At 40.4% G+C, this 19865-nt stretch overlaps 1 protein-coding gene across 1 annotated transcript in view; it reads left to right on the forward strand.

The window, feature by feature from the left end:
• The first annotated feature begins 2049 nt into the window (after positions 1–2049).
• Positions 2050–19865, forward strand: part of LOC100647316 (complexin) — a 323682-nt gene continuing 305866 nt past the window's right edge. The window contains exon 1 of the mRNA XM_003401062.4: positions 2050–2401. The gene's annotated coding sequence lies outside the window, so the exon portion shown is untranslated. The remainder of the gene's footprint in view (positions 2402–19865) is intronic.

Below are 19865 nucleotides of genomic sequence, written 5' to 3' on the forward strand. Positions count from 1 at the left end.
AAGATACCGCGTTCTATAAAGTTGACGAGCCACGGTATTCGCATTAAAAATTGTGCAGCGATAATTATTCGCATACCTTTTAAAAGAAGGCGGTGAAAGATGCGGATGTGTGCGTATTTCATTTTGTACGTCGATATGATTCGCGTGTTTCTGTACGATGCAAACAACGAGCAAACTCGAAAGCTTACCTTAAAAAGATATTGCGCTAACTTCTATATATGTTTTCGTTTCTCTGTCAGTCTCCTATTCAGAATAACGTTGACCTGGATTTACATTTTTCCACAGAGCGCACTCAGCTAAAAATGTTTGCATGTATACGACAGCTCATAGAGAAGTTGCGTTTACTTAATGGATCCCAAGGCGATATATGTGAATATCTTTTATTGTCGTTGCGTACCAGAAACTTCGATCGTGCGAACTGCAAACGAAGCATGTCTCCGCATTGGGTATCGAGCCAGATGCACGAAATAACCAGAGCCGGCGTGCTTCTTTTATCGATTCATAAGATACATGCGTATGTAACTGCGATATTTCGATGAACTTATAGCGGAAATGGCCATCGCTATATTTTCGTCGAACGATTTATGCGCCGCTTTAAGAATGACACGTATACGATAACAGTGACAGAACAATTTCTCATCTTGACCGTGGCAAGGCAAGATGCAAAGAGCTGTCTAAATTCTCATCATTCCCCGACCTATATTTTTCCATTTTTACCGTTTTGTACGAGCAAAATTCTCTCTAGCGATAGTTTCGACGCTGTGGTGCACTTGTTTGCGAAGAAATCGAAGAAGCTCCAAATAGCGATGAAGCGATCGTATCAAGATACGACGATCGAAAAGAGAGAAAAACGAATGTAACGGAAAATGGAGCAGTAACCAAGCGACAGAGGGTAAGACGCGATAACCGAAGTATAATTAAAGAATTCGACGACTAGAAAAGGAAATCTTACCATTTTGACATATCGCAAAAGCGTAGAAAAGAGTCTAAGAGATTAATCGATCGAGATCGATTAGAATCGATAAGAAAAAGATCCAAAGTATAAAAAAATAATCATCCCATTCCTATGCATAGCTCTGCTAGCTGTTTTTTTAATTGCCATTATTTTCTAAATGTTTCCTCTTCATAAATGGCGCGACCTTAAACGAGAACTGCAGATTTAAAGAACTTGAATCGTCTGAATCCAAGTTTCAATGAAATTCTACTATCAGACACACAGTGACAGATAGAAGAAAGCTCAAAACCGATACACTACATATGAATTGAATTAACTTTCGTATTAGCAATATTTTACCACGCTGATAATAGTCGTCTATTCTGTGAAATTGTACGTATATTACATTCGTTCATCGCTCTCGTTAAATATGAATCCATTTCGTAAAATTACCATGTCTTTCTATTTCATAAACTTTCTTTCACCCGTCGCTGTATATACACAGTGTATATAACGAAATCAGTATGCCAATGGGTTAGAGAATTCGATGAGAAACGAAAAAAGAGGCATCTCACGGTAAGAAAGAGTAGGAAATTAATCGAACAGGCACGCGAGAGATCCAAGAAGTACAGGAAGCAGATATTAAGGCGAAGGAGAATATAGAAGTGCAGGAATACCGGGTGACACTGGCGTATAAAGCAAAAGAAGGGGTGGTAAATAAGGGATAAGGAAAGAGTGAGGCACGCAAGGGGTGAAAGGAGAAAGAAGGAAAACAAGGAGGAGGAAAGAAGGGAAAGGCAATAGGTATAGAACATAGAGATAGAAACGTGTGGTACGCGTACGCCCCGCCCTCTTCTCGACTCGACTCGTCGCCCTCCTTCTCCCTTTTCCTCTCGAACCCCTGGCGATAGGGTTCCGTTGGTCGTGCACCCTCTTCGACCCTCTGTCGGTCTAGCTTTCTCTGTCTCTCGTCTTTTCTCTCCTCTTCGCGCTCGTTCCCTAGCTTACCTCATACCATTTTCGATGGATCGATGGTAATTCGGGTAACCCTCCGCGGCGTGGCGCCACCGTCGCCGCCACAGCAACTCAGCCGCTCAGTCGGAACTCGGGTTCACTCAGTCTACGACCGTTTGCCACGAGACTTCGATCACATCGGTCTTTCCTCGTCTCTCTCTTCCTCTCCTCCCTTCTTTTTCCCGCTTGGAGGACAGAAAGCAACTACCACCACCACCGCCACTCGACGCCGTCGACGCCGACGCCGCCACCGCCACTATCGCCACCACCACCGCCACTGTCACCGCCACCGACGACCGGAGAGACGCACGTAGTCTAAACGTGAGACTCGTACGGACGTTGTCGTCGTCCTCGCCGGTTGCCTCTTCGTACACTCTGTTTTTCGAGCCAGCCCTCCGATTCTACATCGACTTCGTCCACCGTCGATCATCGTCTACGATCAACAACAAAAAGGTCAGTCACATTAATATTCCATTTTATCCGATGTAATTCACGCATCGTTGTATATACCGGTGATCACCGTAACTCTCACTTTTCCGTTATTTAATACGCGGTCTCTATATGTTACGTATTCTCTCGCTCCTCCCTCGTCGTCGTCGTCGTTTTTCCACACGTTCCGTAGAAAGACGTGTTATTTATACGGTCTCCTTGTCCTTGTTGATACAACAATACACGCGAGGTTGTTTGACGTTATCGGAAATATGGCCATGTTTGTTCTTCTTTATCGCGTTAGACGATCGAGCTGCGATATCTGTAAGAATTTCGACGGACGAAACCTGCTGGAAGAAATCCGCGGGAGGAATCGAAATATTTTGAACACGAAGCCGCGTCGAGTCGAGTCGCAGCTAAGTTCACGATGCATCGCGCGTACCAAAGTACGTTGTCGTCTCTGGTCGGTGTATTTTCCTCTCTGTTTTCGTCTATCTGTCTCTCTTTTTCGTGGCCGCGAGAGGCACCAGTTCCGGTGCCACAGCTCGATAAAACGCAAGGGTTAGGCCGCTGCAGGTCTCCTCCATCGATCTTGAACGCTAAGTCGCCGACGTTCGTGGCTTTCCACCTTCTCCGGTGGCCGTGTGCACGGTGCACCCGTCGTCAAAGTCTCCGCGCGATTTCCCCGCGGAAACCTCCGCCACGTCGTTATCGCTCCCTTCGTCGCACGTACCCCGCGCCGTACTGCCTTTAACCTCTTGCCGTGTATTTCGCTTCGACGAATTTCGCGTTGCTAACGAACCATGGGAAATTCCGCACGCGCATCTCCGATCCGTAAACAAACTTCTAAATGAAATTGAACGTAAACAATTCGAGCAGTAACATTTTTTTCTCCCCTGCACTCTCCGGCCGATATGCGGAAAGATACGCTCCGTTGGAATATTTGCGTACGAATTTTACCGTGATGTTTTCGCAAGCGAAACGGTGGAAATTGCATTCCGGGCAACCGGAATGTTATGTTAACGTAGCGTTATCATTCTCCGTATTGGGTAAACCGGGGTTCCATTAGGGAAATGTAGCTTCGGAGGGTCTTAAATTGAGTGGCAGTTAAAAGGGAACCATTTCTGTGATGTATGCGGCTTGATGGTACGTTGAAGGTGTATCGAGAACGCATCGTTCGTTGCTCCGAAACGAGCGTGTTCTCGAGGATAATCCATTTGGATCGATGTCTAATTCAGCAACCATCTGCCTTCGATATTTACGTCCCTTTCAGTAGCGCGAATGAACTTTCGCTATTCTTGTCAGCTTTGAGAAATAGAAACGCGAATGAATGGGCGAAAAGATGCCAAGAGTTCGTTTTGGAACGTTAGAGAGATACAACGATGAACGAAAGAAAGTTGTAAGGATAAGCGGAACAAAAAAAGTACTTCGACCTTTGAAAACAGATTTATTTGACAAGAACGATTAAATTCTTCGAAATTAACGTAGTAAAAAAAGTTCAGTACGAAGTTACTATTAATGTAATGCATTTGTACTCGTGCACAAGTATGAATTTTAAACTTTCATGCTGCCCGCCACCGCAAGGAAACGACGAAGGAAGATCGGAGATCTTTTGTTTCCTTTTCTATACTTATACAAATGGTAGCATAAATGGACGCATAAGTGGAATGGTACAAGCAAAAAGTCTTCAAAACTAATTATTCGAGTTCCTTCGTTTATTCGTTTCGTCGTAGGATATTAAGCGGCATTGCGATTATCTCGTACCGCGTGAAATTCCTAAGAAAATATAATCTTCCGAAGGTACAGCAATCGAGGCAGGTTCCAGCGTCTCCACCAAAGTTTTCAATATGTAGATTCGAATTTACCAAGTTCAAGTGATATTTAAGGCTCGAAACTTGCCGTGCGAATTATTCGCAAATCCATTTGTTGGTCGGCGATCGTCGAACCCTCTCCTTCGTAACGTAACGCGAATTCGAAATTTCTTTAGCAGACATTTCTCAACTTCAAGAAGTTAGCTTACCTCGAAAATTAATTTCCTTTTGTCAAGCGGTGTTATTACCAACTTTACTTTATACTTGTTAGTCGGTCGGAAGGTTCGATTCGTCGTTGTCACAACCATTTGCCAACTCTGTGTCTGCCTACCCAATCTCTGCAGGTTCTCCAACCATTTAACTTGATAAATGTACGTTGCACGGCCTCGTAATTAATGACAGAGGTGATACGCTGCTGTCTGATTATGCGAATAGGCTTAACTCCGGTGCAATGAATCACAGACGTCTGTCGGTGGTGTGTCTGTTACCCCTGACGATCGTCGAACATATTCCAAAGCGTCAATGGTTGACTTGTTCTTAGCCGGCTGACCGTGGATTCATGAATCACGAGACGTCAGCTCCCGGACCAAGTGGTATATACTATCCTCGTGGTAGAAAATTCTCTCAAAAATCTCTCGCCAGTTGCTCAAAGATTCCGGATTTACACAGATTCACGCGAGAAAATGATTTCTTATCTCCGGACGTTATTTATCCCGACTCACGCGAAAAAATAATTTCTCACTTGCAACAATTTAAAGAGTAAGAATAATTCGATATTGGAAAAAGGTCGAACGTATAATGAAACGTTCGCTTCTCGTCAATTTCTCAGTTTCATTACACAAGTACACGAGAATTAATATTCAATTCTCAGAGAACAAACGACGTACTTCTATGAATTCATTCCTTGCAAGAAGATGAAACAATTAATGATAACTCGTGAGATAAGAAGGAACAGTTTTCGTAACGTCGTCACGTTCTTATGTCTTTTTGTTTTTTATTCTTATTTATTTGTTGACGCGAGAAACTCTAAACGAATAAAAGGAAAAAGGACATACTATAAATAAGACAGTGAGATAGGTCGGATAAAAATCTAAAACAAGGTAGGAGCTTGTACGTGTTGAAATAAATGAGGCAATTGATGAAAAAAGATCAGTGGCTCGATCAGTGTAGCTTCTGAACCACTAGTCCTTCAGATAAATTGCAAATTATTCTCCGATTATTACCAGATGCTCAAAGCGCATAATTATTTCATTTATTTCATTTATTACGACACGTTCGCCTGTTTAGATCGCGTAAGTATAGTTTGTCGAGGAAGAAAATACCCGAGAACGAGGAGTTAGATTTTCCCTCTATCAGGCAGGGATTTTTCCGTTCTTTTGACTGTGAAATTTAAGTTCACACGCGTCGGAGCTCTTTCTCACGGCCCTAAGAAAATTCTGTCTGTTCGCATAGAGTGGCCTCTTTCCGCATTCCTGCGGCACGTAGCATCGAAATTGAGACGTCCTTCCTGGGGAGTAACGTCTCCTCGGCGTTCTGCCCAACCGCATTACCATTTTTCGGCAATCGAACCGAATCGATAGCTCGCTACTCTGGCGCCGTTGCTTCGCCGTCGAGGCGTCGTTAAATCGACCCCGATTCGACCCTATAAATCGCGTGTAAACTGACTTTCTTTCTATTTCACCGTTTCGTTCGAATGCTATCTTACCGGTCGTAATTTACATTTTGCGTCAAGGAGATGCTGATTTCAGATAGTCCAGTCTGAGACTTATTACGTTCTCCGGAGTGCTTTGGGATTTCAACGAATATCCGACTGGAATCTTGGCGTTGATCAGAAATAATGTCGCGATTAGCTCTCTCGATAGTGACTCGAACGTTTACGATTTATGTGTATCTTATCTGTATCGTCGAGAATATTGCTCGAGTTCTTTCAATATCTGAGGATTTCACTCTTTCAGCGTGGATTAAAATCTCAGGGTGCTGCAATAAGTATATTTGAAAAGTAAAAAAGGAAGTTTCGATTCGTGTGGATTTTGCATATAATTATTTACCTATTGGTTAATACGTGCTCTTCATATGGTAGATATTAAAATAGGAAATAAATAATGATTTACGTATCCTCGGTACAATTATTAATTTTAACAATTCATAAATTTGCCAATAGCTTCAGCGAGAGAGTTAAGGAACGTTGGAAAATTTTCCCATTTACTTTTGAAATACTCGTATCCAGTTCTATACGCACGTACGTATAGAACCTCGTGTTCTTTTCGTCTTTCTCGATCCAATTGTATCTTTCTAACGTTAACGAATATTTCAAGTTTAAGGGAAATATGAATAGAAATGGTTATTGGTATGCTGGACATTTTCTTAAAATATTTCAAACCTGTTTCGTCTGTTAAAGCAGGAGCAAGATTGAATTCCAAAAACTCGAGAATCGCAGTAGGGTTTGTGTGAAATACGATGACCCAATAATAGACACGGACAGTCGATCGCTTTAGTATTCGGAAGATCGTTCGAAATAGGAAGGCACTGTCATATTTTCTACAACGAATGATTATCCGATAGTCAAATTGCTTTGTCGATGGGATGATTCTTTAAACGACGCGATGTCCTCTTAACCCGGTCATCGGGTAGCGTAATGGACGACCCACCCACTTTCTTGGCTGACCAAACACCAACCGATACTACTAATCCCTGCGCCGAAAAATCCAACCTGATCGACCGATAATCGAATATCGGATTGTACTGAATCATGTTCGGCAAAATGCTGAAATGTCGAAAATGTACGAAGGGAATAACGTAAAATAAATCAACGAACGTTCGAACAATGAAGTACGGGAAGCTCGTTAAGCGGAACAATTCGTTTCTATTCGAGGCATAAAAACGATTATAATAACGTAGCGAGAGTTGGAAAGGCGATAGCGCATACAGAGATAAATTACAGGCCATTGGCTCGAATTATACTGTTTATTCACTCGCTAAAAGTGAACCCTCGAAACGGTGTCTTTCTGCTGAAAGAAGTACTAACCTCGTTACCATTAAGCAAATTTAGCAGTGATATTTTTTTCTATGTGAGGGCAATTTCGAGGGTGTAGGGGGATGGAGACAGACCGGTGAATGAGAGAAAGTGGCAGTCTGAAGGACGAGTTGTCGAGTAAGGCTAAAGAGGGGGCGACAGTTCCCTCTTAACGAATTGGAAAGCGTACATACCTAATGCCAGAGAGCTTTCGTGGAAACTAATTTCGAGCAGTCTGGACTTACAGGCCCATGAGTTCGTAAGTAATTTTGGAAAGGCTTTGAGAGGTCGCGATGATAATTCGACCGGCGTCGGACTTAGGCGAACTAAGGGTAGGTCGTGGTGCGCCGGCCTGGAGCGTTAGATGAAAGAAAAAGGGCGGAACCGAGCTGGAAACAAACGGAGGCTGCAAACGTATATTACAAGATTCGTAACCTCGACATCGATCGAATTCGATTGCAGTGGCGAATGTTTTGAACTTGAACGAATCAAAATTCTTTAATGATCGGACGAAAAGAATAAGACGTACGGATAAGCTCATTTAATATAACATGATTAATGATACAAACACGTTGTGCTTTTCTCTGTGTTAATATATTTTTATTAACTCCATTCGCTATTTATTAGAATTACGACGACTATTGCAGTAACCTTGTAGCAAAAATTAGAAGAAAATCGTTTGATTAATTATTTAATCCTTAAAATCTAGTGGATTTTATTTATAGTTATTTCACATTTGTTGGTCGATGTAGAAAAATCTTGGTGTAGTAGATTTTAGAATAGACTTTCGAAAAAAAGCAAAGTATAGAGGTATATAAAATTGCTAAAACAAACTTCACGTTATGATATTTAGAGCGTGTAACAAATATCTGTATTTACACATATCTTTAGACGTGTTCATAAAAATCTGAATTCGCAGAAAAATCCATTGTTTTAACAATTTCTATTTTCTGACGTGCTCATGCGCTATATCGCTTTATTTGTTCATCAAATACTATTCCGTAAATCTCATACCATTTCTTTTGGCATTTTGATCGCAAAATATAATGAACAAATAGCTTAATCTATTTAATCAAACCACTTCGATTATGTTGCAACGCGTTTGCTTTTTTTAAGTCGATCTTTATCATCCGAGCTTCAATTCCTATTTTAAGCCACCTTTTGTTCGTTACACTGTGTACATGGTGTTATAATCACCTTGTTTTTCAACGGTTCAGTATCAATTACGTCACTTTGCTATTAAACGCATGATTGTATTGTTTACTCTGAAGCTTTTCGAAGACCTTTAAAGCGTACGATCTTGTTAGGAAACTATTACCTTATACACAGAACTTTGTAGTTAGAATTAGGATCTCGATAGGTACATCTATTTAATCGAATGAACAGGATAAGAAAGAAGACCGAGAACGTTTAACCGAATTCTCGTTAGCTCGTCCATTGTGGGAAACTCTAGAGCTGCTGTCAGATGTTGAGATATGGGCGTGAGGTCCTACAATCAGGACAGTCTTTCAGACGATTCGAAATAAGTCTCGAGAAATAGGCAGGTACAAAGAAAAAAGACAAGCATTTTACTGCCATCGAATTGTTGAATAAATATTAACTGTTGTAGTTTCAAGTTGTTCGTTTTGGAAGAATACAGAATTTCATCGTCGAGCTGATAGATCGATCGAAAGATTCCAGCCAAGTAGATTTCTCGCTTTCTATTCAAAACATAATCAAAAATATCCGAAGGGATTTTAACTAAACAATATTACAAAATAAACAGTTGTTACCTAATTATATAAAACGTTACTTCAAACTTTTTTAAATATTATAATATAAAGCGAAAAACCTATCACGTGCACATCACTGTATTTTATGTGAAACCGCAATCTTCTAATTTTCACGAAAACTAGCAACAAAACCGTGGTGTCGCAGAAACCCGTAACCAGCGTACCCCTTCTGCACGAAATGTATTTTGGCAAGGAATAGAATTAAATTTTTACTCGGCATTCGTACAGTTGGGATTGCCTGGAGCACAATAGTTCCGGCGGAACGCAAATAGAGGAACCAGTGCATCCGGTCGTCGATTTTAAGGTACAAACTCCACACACTGTTTTTCTCATACAGTTTCAGCATCCGTTGCCGGCTGTTATCCTTGGCATCGTACTCCTTTTGTTCCTCGCGTATGTCTCTTTCGGCCTTTCCTCGTTCTATATCTCGCCTCCCTTTTAAAATGACAACGCACCGTGAGAGGGCATCGGTCGTCCTAATTCCTGCTTTTTCATCTTTTTTTCTTTTTTCTTCCGCGAAACTGTGTGCTTCTGCATCACGCAGAAGTTGCGCACCTTCCGTCATTCTAGGGATAATTTCGCAGACGATGCATAAAGCGTGTCCCGTCATTCTAGATAATTTCGTTGTGTCGTCGCGATTGCACGGACACGATGAATCGTTTTCGAGCCAAGCCCCTTGATTATCGATCGGCCACGGCATATCGTCAACGATTATCAGTTTCGAATATAGCCTGCACTATCCGTTGCCTCGTATATCGGCTATCGCCTCGTGTACACCGCCGTCAGCTCGATTATGCTTATATCTCGATAACGCGATTGGTCCCACGCGAAAGATTAAACCCCTTGTCGCCGTGCAATTCACGGAAAGTTTCGCGTACAATTTCACCGAATTCGGCTGTGTATCACCACCTCGTAATCGTCCCCGATCGGAACGATAAAATTTCTCTTCCCCAAAATGATAAGGTACGCTCCAATAAATATCAGAACACTCGCTGGCCTCGCATTGAGCGCGATAATCGACGCAGATTATTAGAGAAATTATTGTAATTTTGTACTGGCGCAAGATTACGACTGGAGACGTAGAACGGGCAATTGTGAAAATTATTTGCGAGAATTTTGACGAAAATTGACGAACTATATGTCGCAACAGTACTGTGGCGTAAATATTACTGGTAGAATTTGAAATGAAGTATATAATTCAGAGTTGAAATCTGTGTTAAAAATGTAGCTAAATCTGTTTCTCAATCGCAAAATTTCGTATAGAATAATAGAATAATAATAGAATTATCGTTTAAAGAGACAAGCTCTTTATCTGTAAATACTTTTACTGCTAAATTACGGATAGGAGATTAATAAAAAGTTTTGCAAAATTAATAGAATTTGTAACGTTAATGCAAGCACTGATATATAAGTATTTAAAATTGGTGGGAAAATAATGGTTTCGTGGATGTAAAAATGAATTAATGGAATATTCAGATTATTGACAAGCCTCTTTAAGAACGACATGGTTTACACGTTTGATATCGTACCTATCGTAAAATATCTAGTTTATCCTTTGATTTACTTTCTCCGTCTCTTTTTCTTTTTATATCAATCTAGATGATACGGCCAGAGTATATTTTATGAAGGGCTTCGAGCTTAAAAATAAAAGGCAGATTCGGGATGGCTGGAAGAGGCAGCCGGCGATCGATCTGTCCATATTTGTCTATTTGCTTTTAATCTCGTAAAGGAGCAAAGGTCGAACTCCGTCCGTAAGCCTATTAATCTTTAGAAATTAGGTCATCGTTGTTGTCCGATATTAACCGGCCAATCTTTTTGCTTCGTAGATGGAATATCTTGATGCTATTCCAATGGAAGGTATATCGATTTTGTGTCATATTCTCACATTTTAGTTACCAGTAGGTAAGCTTTATCGCGGAAAAAAAGTGATATTCCACGTGGGTTCTTAAGCATGTATTGTATTTGCCTTTAAACAATTCCCTCTGGGACACACGTGTGAAGGTGTAGGATGTTCCTGAATGATAAACACGTGACGAGTTACACGCTAATCGTCAGTCGTGTAATTTCTTGTAGACACAAGCATCGTGAAAATCTTCAGGAATGTGAGAACGAATGTGAAAACGTTCCAGTTGTAGGTATTAAACTGGTTGAAAAACTTCTGAAAAATATTTTCCTCTCTTTCTCCCTGTGTCTACGTATCGTCCATTTAATTCTACGATCCTTTCCTGTCTATTTCTCAACTGATTAATATCTCTTACAAAAGATACAAAATCCTTACAAAAAGGAAAACTATTTTGCAAATTTAGTTTTGACTTCGTACACTCTAAATAGGCAATAGTTTTCCTTTTTCCCTGCTGACCTCCTTTAAACTGTACTACCTTTGAAATATACGTGCGATTTATCAAAGAAAAAGATAATATCACATTGACAGATAGTGCATGGAATATTTTCACCAACATACTATCTCGTACACCGAGGAAAGGTTTTCTTCTCTGGAAAGTCGCTCAATTATTTATCCCCTTTCGCCGGTATGGTTTGTCGGTCAGATATCCAGGAGAAAATACAATTCTAAAATTCGAACGAACGTATCCGATAAGGCGTGCGAAATCTCGGGAGGAAACAACGGAGAAGTTCGGGCAGGATTCCAAGATGCATTTCGACTGGTCGAAACTCGGGTATATTCACGTGTCTACGCGGCAAACCCCGTGGTCGATACAATTCTCGGGAGCAACGTCAGTGGAAAGCTACAAATGCCTTCATAATGTACTTCGGTTGTCCTACAGACTACCGAGATACCACTTCGAGTCCATCGGTGACGGTGCAAGGACGCCATTTGTCAAGAAAAGCCGTGACCTTTCGCGATATCGCTCGCCGATTGACCGTGTTCTTTCGCCCTTTTCTTCTTTCCCCAGTTCTACGAACCGTGTCTCCCTTTGTCGTCCATTTTTAACAATCTCGTTTCGTTTAATCGCCGCCCGAAAGTATTCAGACACCTGCTCACTTCTGACGCGATGTAATTTAAGTAGAAAAATACGATCGAATCGAATTGGGGCGGTTGTACTCTTCGTAATTAGTACAGCTATTTATAATACATTTATAGCAATTAAATATATGGTATGGTGGTGTTAGACTGGCGAGTATTAAACGTCTATAATATCATCCATTAAATTCTGTCCTATGTTAATCATCAGTCGCATCAAAGAAGAAGAAATTTGTTATAAATTACGTATATTCAATGTTAGGTAGATTTATGATAAAAAATATTAAAACATTATAGTGTTGTCACAAATAATCGGAATATTCTTATGTGATGTATTTGTATGAGCTTAGAATCGCAAATGGAAGTTATGTCTCTCTTGTAATTCGTAAAAGTAGTTTCTAGAAATTCTTGTATCGTTATTTTACACGACGCAAAATTATGGCCGTCTAATTGTTCCTTTCGTTATTTAAACCATTCGTCGTATTTTATATTACACCAGAAGATGCCCTAATCTTCATGGACAGGAATGTGCGTAGTAGCACGAACAGTAAATAATAAGAGTCTGCTGATAAATATAAATTAGTAATTAATAGGTAATTTGTAGCCTTTCGTAGAATTCGCGTAATGTTGCTAGAATTCCAAAGTATCCAGACGCTTATGAGCGATATAATCGCCGGAAGATTTGCGTATGGTACGGTAAAATAAAATAAAAATTCGCAATGGTAACTGTTTCGAAGATTAGCGCCATTCCTTGACCCGGTTAAATTTAGCCCGGTGTCTGTTTTTAACGGCTGTAAAAGGGATGCTGCCAGCACGACTGGAAAGATAGACTTTCGACAGAAATAACTGCTTAAACGAACGGATATAATTCACTCGACCTATATCGCTAATTCGGTAAATGTAATCTAGGTCGATCGAAAACGGCAACAAGATACCCGCAGAGGAGACGAAAACGTTAAGGCAATAGCTCCGCTGGAAATATCGCTGAATAGCGATATTCAGTCGTTGGGAAGTGGTTTCGCGTCTCTACATTGGCGAAACAATGTAACCGTATGAATTATGATTTAACATTCGCTGTTTCAATAACGGAAACAGCTAGCAAAATATTTCGGTTGACCTAGATCGAGACGTGATGTCCGTTATATGCGATGAACGTTATTAACGTGCGTCTGTTATAATTGATAACGTTCGAAATCGTGTTAATTTATTTTTCGCGAGAACCTCTTGCTAAGCTAAAAAATACGCCGTGTCTCGTTTAACGTTGGCGCATAAATGTTGATGAAATTCAGAATGTTCCAATTACGAGAAGCAACGAATCGGACGCTTTAATAAATACACCTCCACCCCTTCCCTAAAAAAATAGCAGGGATCAACGAGCATAATAATAATAATTTATCGCACGATACACATTGGGGGATGCTGTCAGTCAGTTATCATCAATGTCATGCTAAATCTTCGGCTGCCGACCTACATTATAAATCAAGGATTAACATCGACCGCGATTCAAAATCCTATTACACGAGTAATTTATGTCTCATTCAGAGGGCGTGCGGGAATGAGAAAAAGAAAAACTTTTGTGCCGCATGGCGGTGGGCCATTTGACTTCGTAATTTCTGCGGCCGGAAGCTACAGCCCCGCTGGATGGAACATTTCGCTAATAAGTCGACGAGGGGAGGTTTTATCCTTTTTGCAATAGTCCGGCGTGCGTTGAATTTCCCGTGAAACCGTAAACTAAAATTTTACAATGGTGCGTGGCCGTCATGCTAAAGTAATTAAATTACCCGTACTTTCTATATCCATTATGGCGGCGTAATGAGAGTAACAAAATTATATTACATTACCAACTTTAATATAATATATTGCACCGGGCATTTACATGCATTAACCGTATTGATACGTTACGTATCATTAAATTACCGTGGTTATTGTTTCCGAATATTCAACAGCCCTTGTCCTCTTCAAAATGCAAATGTTCTTAGAATGGAAGATCCGCGGCGTTAACCACGAGAATCGTTCCTTCTTAAGTTTTATCCCTCCGTGTAGTTCCTGACCGATATATTACGCGAATGTTGAGCCACTTTAAAACTTTCCTTACCGCGACTCGAATAAATCATGATGCCGTGCCTCGTATGGGTAACGGTGCGTGATGTACGGCTGGAAGATCCGTCCGAGACATCTTTGAGGTTGCAAATGGCGTTATTTTTCACCAGACCTTCTGCCTTTCTTTTTTTTTTTGTCGTTGCAGGCGTTGTAGCTAGATCTGACCATACATATTCTAGTTGGCGGCTATTTTTCTTGAAACCCGAGCCCACCAGTATGTTTAAGTTCAGACGTTTATTTTACGATAAATTATTATACCGCGTCGTTGTAAAGCTTGCGCGTACCATGCAACTGATACGGTTAATATCGCAAGCTCTCCAGTTTAATGGTATTATTCTGTACTATCCAACTATAGTCGCTGTACAAACGAAAAAATTCTATCCGAAGAAACTTATGTTCGCACGTGTAGAATAACCCGCTGTCTATCGTTCATCGTTGTCTAATCGAGAATTAATTAAATACACGTATGTTCGATGAATTTGCAAGCTGGATTTTCCTCGAAAATGAAGCCTCTAACGCGTTCCCGTTATTCTCGATTTTCGACATATTTCGAGTCATAGAATCTGCCTGACTTCGCATGCAACAGAATTTAGAATGAACGGCGCATGTTGTACGGCGAGATGCTACTCTTGCAACGCCCGTTCTGTTCTCTGTTGAATCGTAAATACGAAGACGAACTTGTGTCTCGAAGTAGGAAATATACGCAGGTGTCTGTGCAGATGTGGCGTGTGCATCCGCGTGAGTTTCGGAGTCGAAGCTCATTCGCAGAACGACAAATTACCAGTTGGATTAATCCGCCGGATGCCTAGTTGCACATACTTAAGATGCATACTACCGGTGCATATAGATAGCTGCATATGTAGGAGGATGGATTGTCTTCGTTGCACAATGAATCTGCGCGCTGAATCTGATGAAATCCTTATCTGTTTTCCTTCCTACGACGCGCAGACGTCTCCGTATCCTTCCAATTAGAAAAATAGACGATACATATTTAGTAGTTTGTTCGTTTCTACTGTACTCTCATTGTTGGTTCTATTCTCGTACTACAGTCATTTTGCGCGTGTTAAATTTTTCCAGTGTATATTTCGATGTTAATCATCGTCGAGCGGAGACTGGATTATCGTTGTTACGAAAGTTGAATATTTTATATTGCGTAACGATAAAGCGAAGAGTCGAATAAGGTTGACATTTATCTGAATGCGATAAATTTGCATTTTGCAGAAAATAAAATCCTTTATCGTTGGCTTGTTGAATAATGAAACGAAGAACTCCACGTGTATGTAAAATTATTCAGGATTTATTAAGAGCTAGAGGTGCTGTTGAATAACGTTTATCAAACATACAGCTAGCCAAACAGGTTCGAGGTTTTGCCAATTGATTCGTCACGAAAGGATAGATTATGTGACCGGACTGTAGGATCGTAGCTGTGTTTTTTACACTTTGCAGGAAATTCACGTTGAAAAATCACGTGTGCGGTTAAAAGACACGGGAAAGTGGTGGCAAGAAATATGGCCACGTCCGTGCAAGGATTAAATTGTAGTCTTAGCGGGATACAGAGCCATTACAGTATCTCACGAGCATAGGAAACTAAATCTAGACGTCACGAGTCGTTGGTAGCAAAGCAGAAAGCAGCTGACTGTGTTACACCTTGTCCCGCTGTGCCTGACCCAGAACAAAATACATCTTTCCACCGACTTGGACTAGGTTGTCGTTGCATAATATACTCAAACTCGCGGTCACCCTTTGAGAACCTCTTGGACGCGAAGCTGGCTACTTCCGAAGCGCTCATTCTCACATCCTTTACCATTACATTTTTCTTTATCCTTTCTCACGTTCATCCTCCCTTTCAATTTTCCTTATCTTCTCTTCTAGTTTAGTTTCCTCGATTTTCGTCTATCTCTGTCGTTTCTGCGTGCTTCGTTTCCAGTCTCTCGTAACACCATCTCTATTCAACCATCCAAAATATTTCCTCTGCTCTCTCGTCCTTTTCGGCGGCAGCGCACGCTCGCGTTTTCTGACTGTCTGTATCTTCGTCCCGTGCCCGCTTCAGCTTTGTCTTGATAGTTTGAGTGGCGGTAACGTGCCGCCTTCTCGTATCAAAATATGGCATCGAACGATGCGGTATCTTCCTCGATGATTCACTAGCGTCGCGCGACCATATACCGCATAGCAATTTACTACGCTCACCGGAATTATTCTGTTCGTGTAGGATGGTATGCAAATATAGCGATTCATGAAATTGATCAAACGTCTTCCCAATATTGTCGTTGCGTATAAATTGAACGGTAAATCGTATGTTCGGTTGTGTTTTATTTTTTGATAGAGTTCCTTAAATTGCGGTGCTATGTTCACAGAACGTTGTACCTTTTTCGCAATGTCACCTCGCGAAGAAGCAGGTTTAATCTTTTTCCATTTCCATGTGTTTACTTTTTGACCCGTCGATCTCGTAATTACAAATAATTGCGCGTCTTCAGTCTTCCTTCGGAACGTTCCAAATTTATTTCGATATGCTTCGAACACGAGCTACCAAATACGAGAATATACGGTGTAACGAGAGGAAAAAGTTATTAATTTGAATATTGAAAATATTTGACCAATTGCACGAACTGCGCTGCGTACATGATAGAACGTACAGTTTAGAAAATTAAACGCAGAGATTGAATTTTACGGTCTGATTACACGTTGGCCTCCCTTCGTGCGACGATTATTCACGACTGTTCAACTTGTTTGTTGCTTCCTCGCGTTTGTTGCCACCGCAATATTTCTCTTTCAGCCCGATTTGATATATTACATAGCATCGGACATTTCTGAAATTACTAACCAGACTTTGCTCGGCGATCCTCGAAGAAGTACGAACGTTTTATTCTTTTTCCTGTTCCACGTGTTGAAAAATTTGGTTAATTAAATTTGGAATATAAATAAAGCAGTGGTTTTTACTGCAGTTCTTTTAGACAAAATAGCTGCGGGGCTATACAATCGCGGTGAGATATTTTTAATTACACGCGGAACCTACAGAATCGAGTAGAGTAAGAATTCGTTGCGGATCTCCCTCGGGTTGGGAGGATGGAAATCCGATCTTTTCTCTTAAAAGGCAAATTATTCTTGGTGAAAATATTATTCGCTTCCCATTGGGAATTTTCACATTTTCGATTGAAAGCCGCTATCATTGCCTATTATTACAGAAGAATAAAAAAGTATGAGAAAGTGGGCCAATTATTTCGCGTCAAGTAGCCGGTAGCGAGCGAGCCGGTTTCTTTCTCTTAGACTTCGATTAAGAATCTTCCTCGGGGAGTTTGAACGAAAACGGCCGTGGGCTCTATCTATATTGTTCTTATTCCCAACTAATAAACTTTGCTTCTGATGAGCTCATCAACCGTCGAATATTGTTACTACACGGAGCCTATTTTTTGCCAATATCTTGCGCGATAGTCGCCTCGATCGTTGTAGATTGCCGCGGAATTGCTCTTCCTGTATTAGAGTCTTTATCGATCGCAGCATCTCCTCTTTAGCGGGGAACTCTCGTTTTTCCTTGCAGATTTTTCTTTCTACAAGTTTCGAGAAACAAATTTTTCATCTTTCATTTCTGTTCTTTTCATATGAATGGTATTTTTTTTTAGTAATTTACAGCATTCGATTCAAAAGCACAGATTACTTACACAGACTTACAAATTTGGACAATTGCTTCGTAAATAATTACAGAACAAAAAGTAGAGATTTTTTCGGATGGTATTTATGCGACAGTTAGCTTTACTTTGCAATTTTTCTTCTTTTCTTTTAAGCAAAGATGTTGCAAAGTAGAGGAGCTGTTCATTGTATATGGAACTTCTATTCTTGGAACATCAGTTGGTGGCTGTCAGTCTCGGCAGGGGCTGGCATGTTTGAAATAAAATATTCTTTTGAAGCTGCAGTCTATTATCTGAAATGTAGCGCAGGATTTCAGGAAAACTTTAATGATCGTACAGATGTCAGCAATGTGAAAAAGAGAAAGATTTTTTTAAAGAAACGTCTTTAGAAACCTCTAACAGGCCTCTAAAAAGTGATAAAATTACGATACAAGGGATATTCGTTCAAAATATGAAGAAGATTGAATGTGTAGTCCTGAAAATTCCGTGACAGCCAAGTCAGGAAACAGTTCCAAGAAATACGCAAGGGAATTTTTAAGATAACATTTTCCCTCTGCTTTGTCAGCAGTTTGAATTTTGATAAGCCGCGTTAACTTCATTCTAGCGTTTTAAGAAAATTAAAAAAGAAAACTCGATTTTTCAACCCGATTTTTGCAACAGAAGGAAGAAAGTTTCTCATTGAGATTTAATTGAAGAGATATTCCAATGGTATCATGGGACCTTCGACTTTTGATTTTGTCCGACCCAATACTTGCAATTATCCGTGTACCACTCGTCTAGCAGAGAGAAAAAAAGAGAATGAGAGAGAGAGTTCAAAGCGGATCACGTGTCGTTATGATCGGTCGATACGAAGCGAATTCCCGAATTTCGAAGCACGATTTATGGAACAAATGGGAAATCTTTCACAGCGACAGGATCGAATCAAAGAAAATGGAAATTTCTTCGATCACGCGTGTCGGATCCGTTGCTCGATATTTACCTACCAATTTTCTACTCTTTGAAACGGTTACAATCCACAGAGGAAGCTTTACGCGTTCAAAGTATTTCCTCTGCGTCGTATTTGTCGTATCCCTTCAAGCGTAGAGAGGGTCGATCGTACGAAAAGATTGTCTTAAAAAATACGTATTTAGTACAGTAATCTGACGAAAAGCTGGGGAAAATCCGACATATTCGTATGTTTATTATTCTTAATCTGTGCTGTTCTACCATTGTTTTTACCCTAAGCGCGGTTTTTTATTGGATTGCCAGGGGTAACGTGTTTCCTAAATATATCCAAATTGAAACGAGCGGCACGCCAGCGTTCAAGGCACACCGGCTCGCCATTTCCAGAATTGTATTCTCCACGGGATTTCATCACGTTTCTCTTTTATACGCACCGATTTACCGACGAAATTGGCCCGACAACGATTCCTAACTCTCTTTTATTACGTTAAAATTGTGAAACTGCTAAATCTCTTGAAATGTTGCCCTAAACAAAAATATCTGTCGTGGTCGGGACAATTCGAATGAATTTTCACGAACATTGTAGCATCTCTAAAGCGACGAATAATAATCAGTTCGTGGGCGTTTATATATTTATCGGGAATTTAAAGACACGGAAATATAATGAACGCACGACAAATACAAAAAAATATAAAATATGCAAAGTGTGATACTCGTAACATTTGATGGATGAACCAATCTTCTGTTTGCTTTCTTTCTACTTCTTTAATTATGTTCGTAAAAGCACGAGTTTGAACGAATTCGAATAACATTTACGACGATAAATATCTCTGAAATGTTCACGGAAGTGTTGAAAATATCTATTCATATACGCTACTAAATTCAAATAGAAAAGCAAGAGATTGGCAATATAAAATTGATTGACAGCACATTGAACTTAAATTTTGTAAAACTGTTCCTCCATGAAATACGAAAAATGTAACTTGCGAGTGTTTACGATCTCCATGTGAGGTTGCCTGATATAAAATCAAAAAAAAGCTTTACTCGAATCGCACGTTGTATACCTGCAATGATCGAAAATGTCTGAACACTTATGGTGCGTAGTTGCACACCGGGGAGGGCATTTTCACGAATATTGACGAGTCCTCAATCACGTTGAAAATTCGAGACGATGAATAATAGGTTCGTCGAGTAACGTTAAAGACGGGATGAATATCTATCCGGCACGTTAACGATTGATCGCTTCC

This window comes from Bombus terrestris, chromosome 15 (genome assembly GCF_910591885.1).
Source record: "Bombus terrestris chromosome 15, iyBomTerr1.2, whole genome shotgun sequence".
Taxonomy (NCBI): domain Eukaryota; kingdom Metazoa; phylum Arthropoda; class Insecta; order Hymenoptera; family Apidae; genus Bombus; species Bombus terrestris.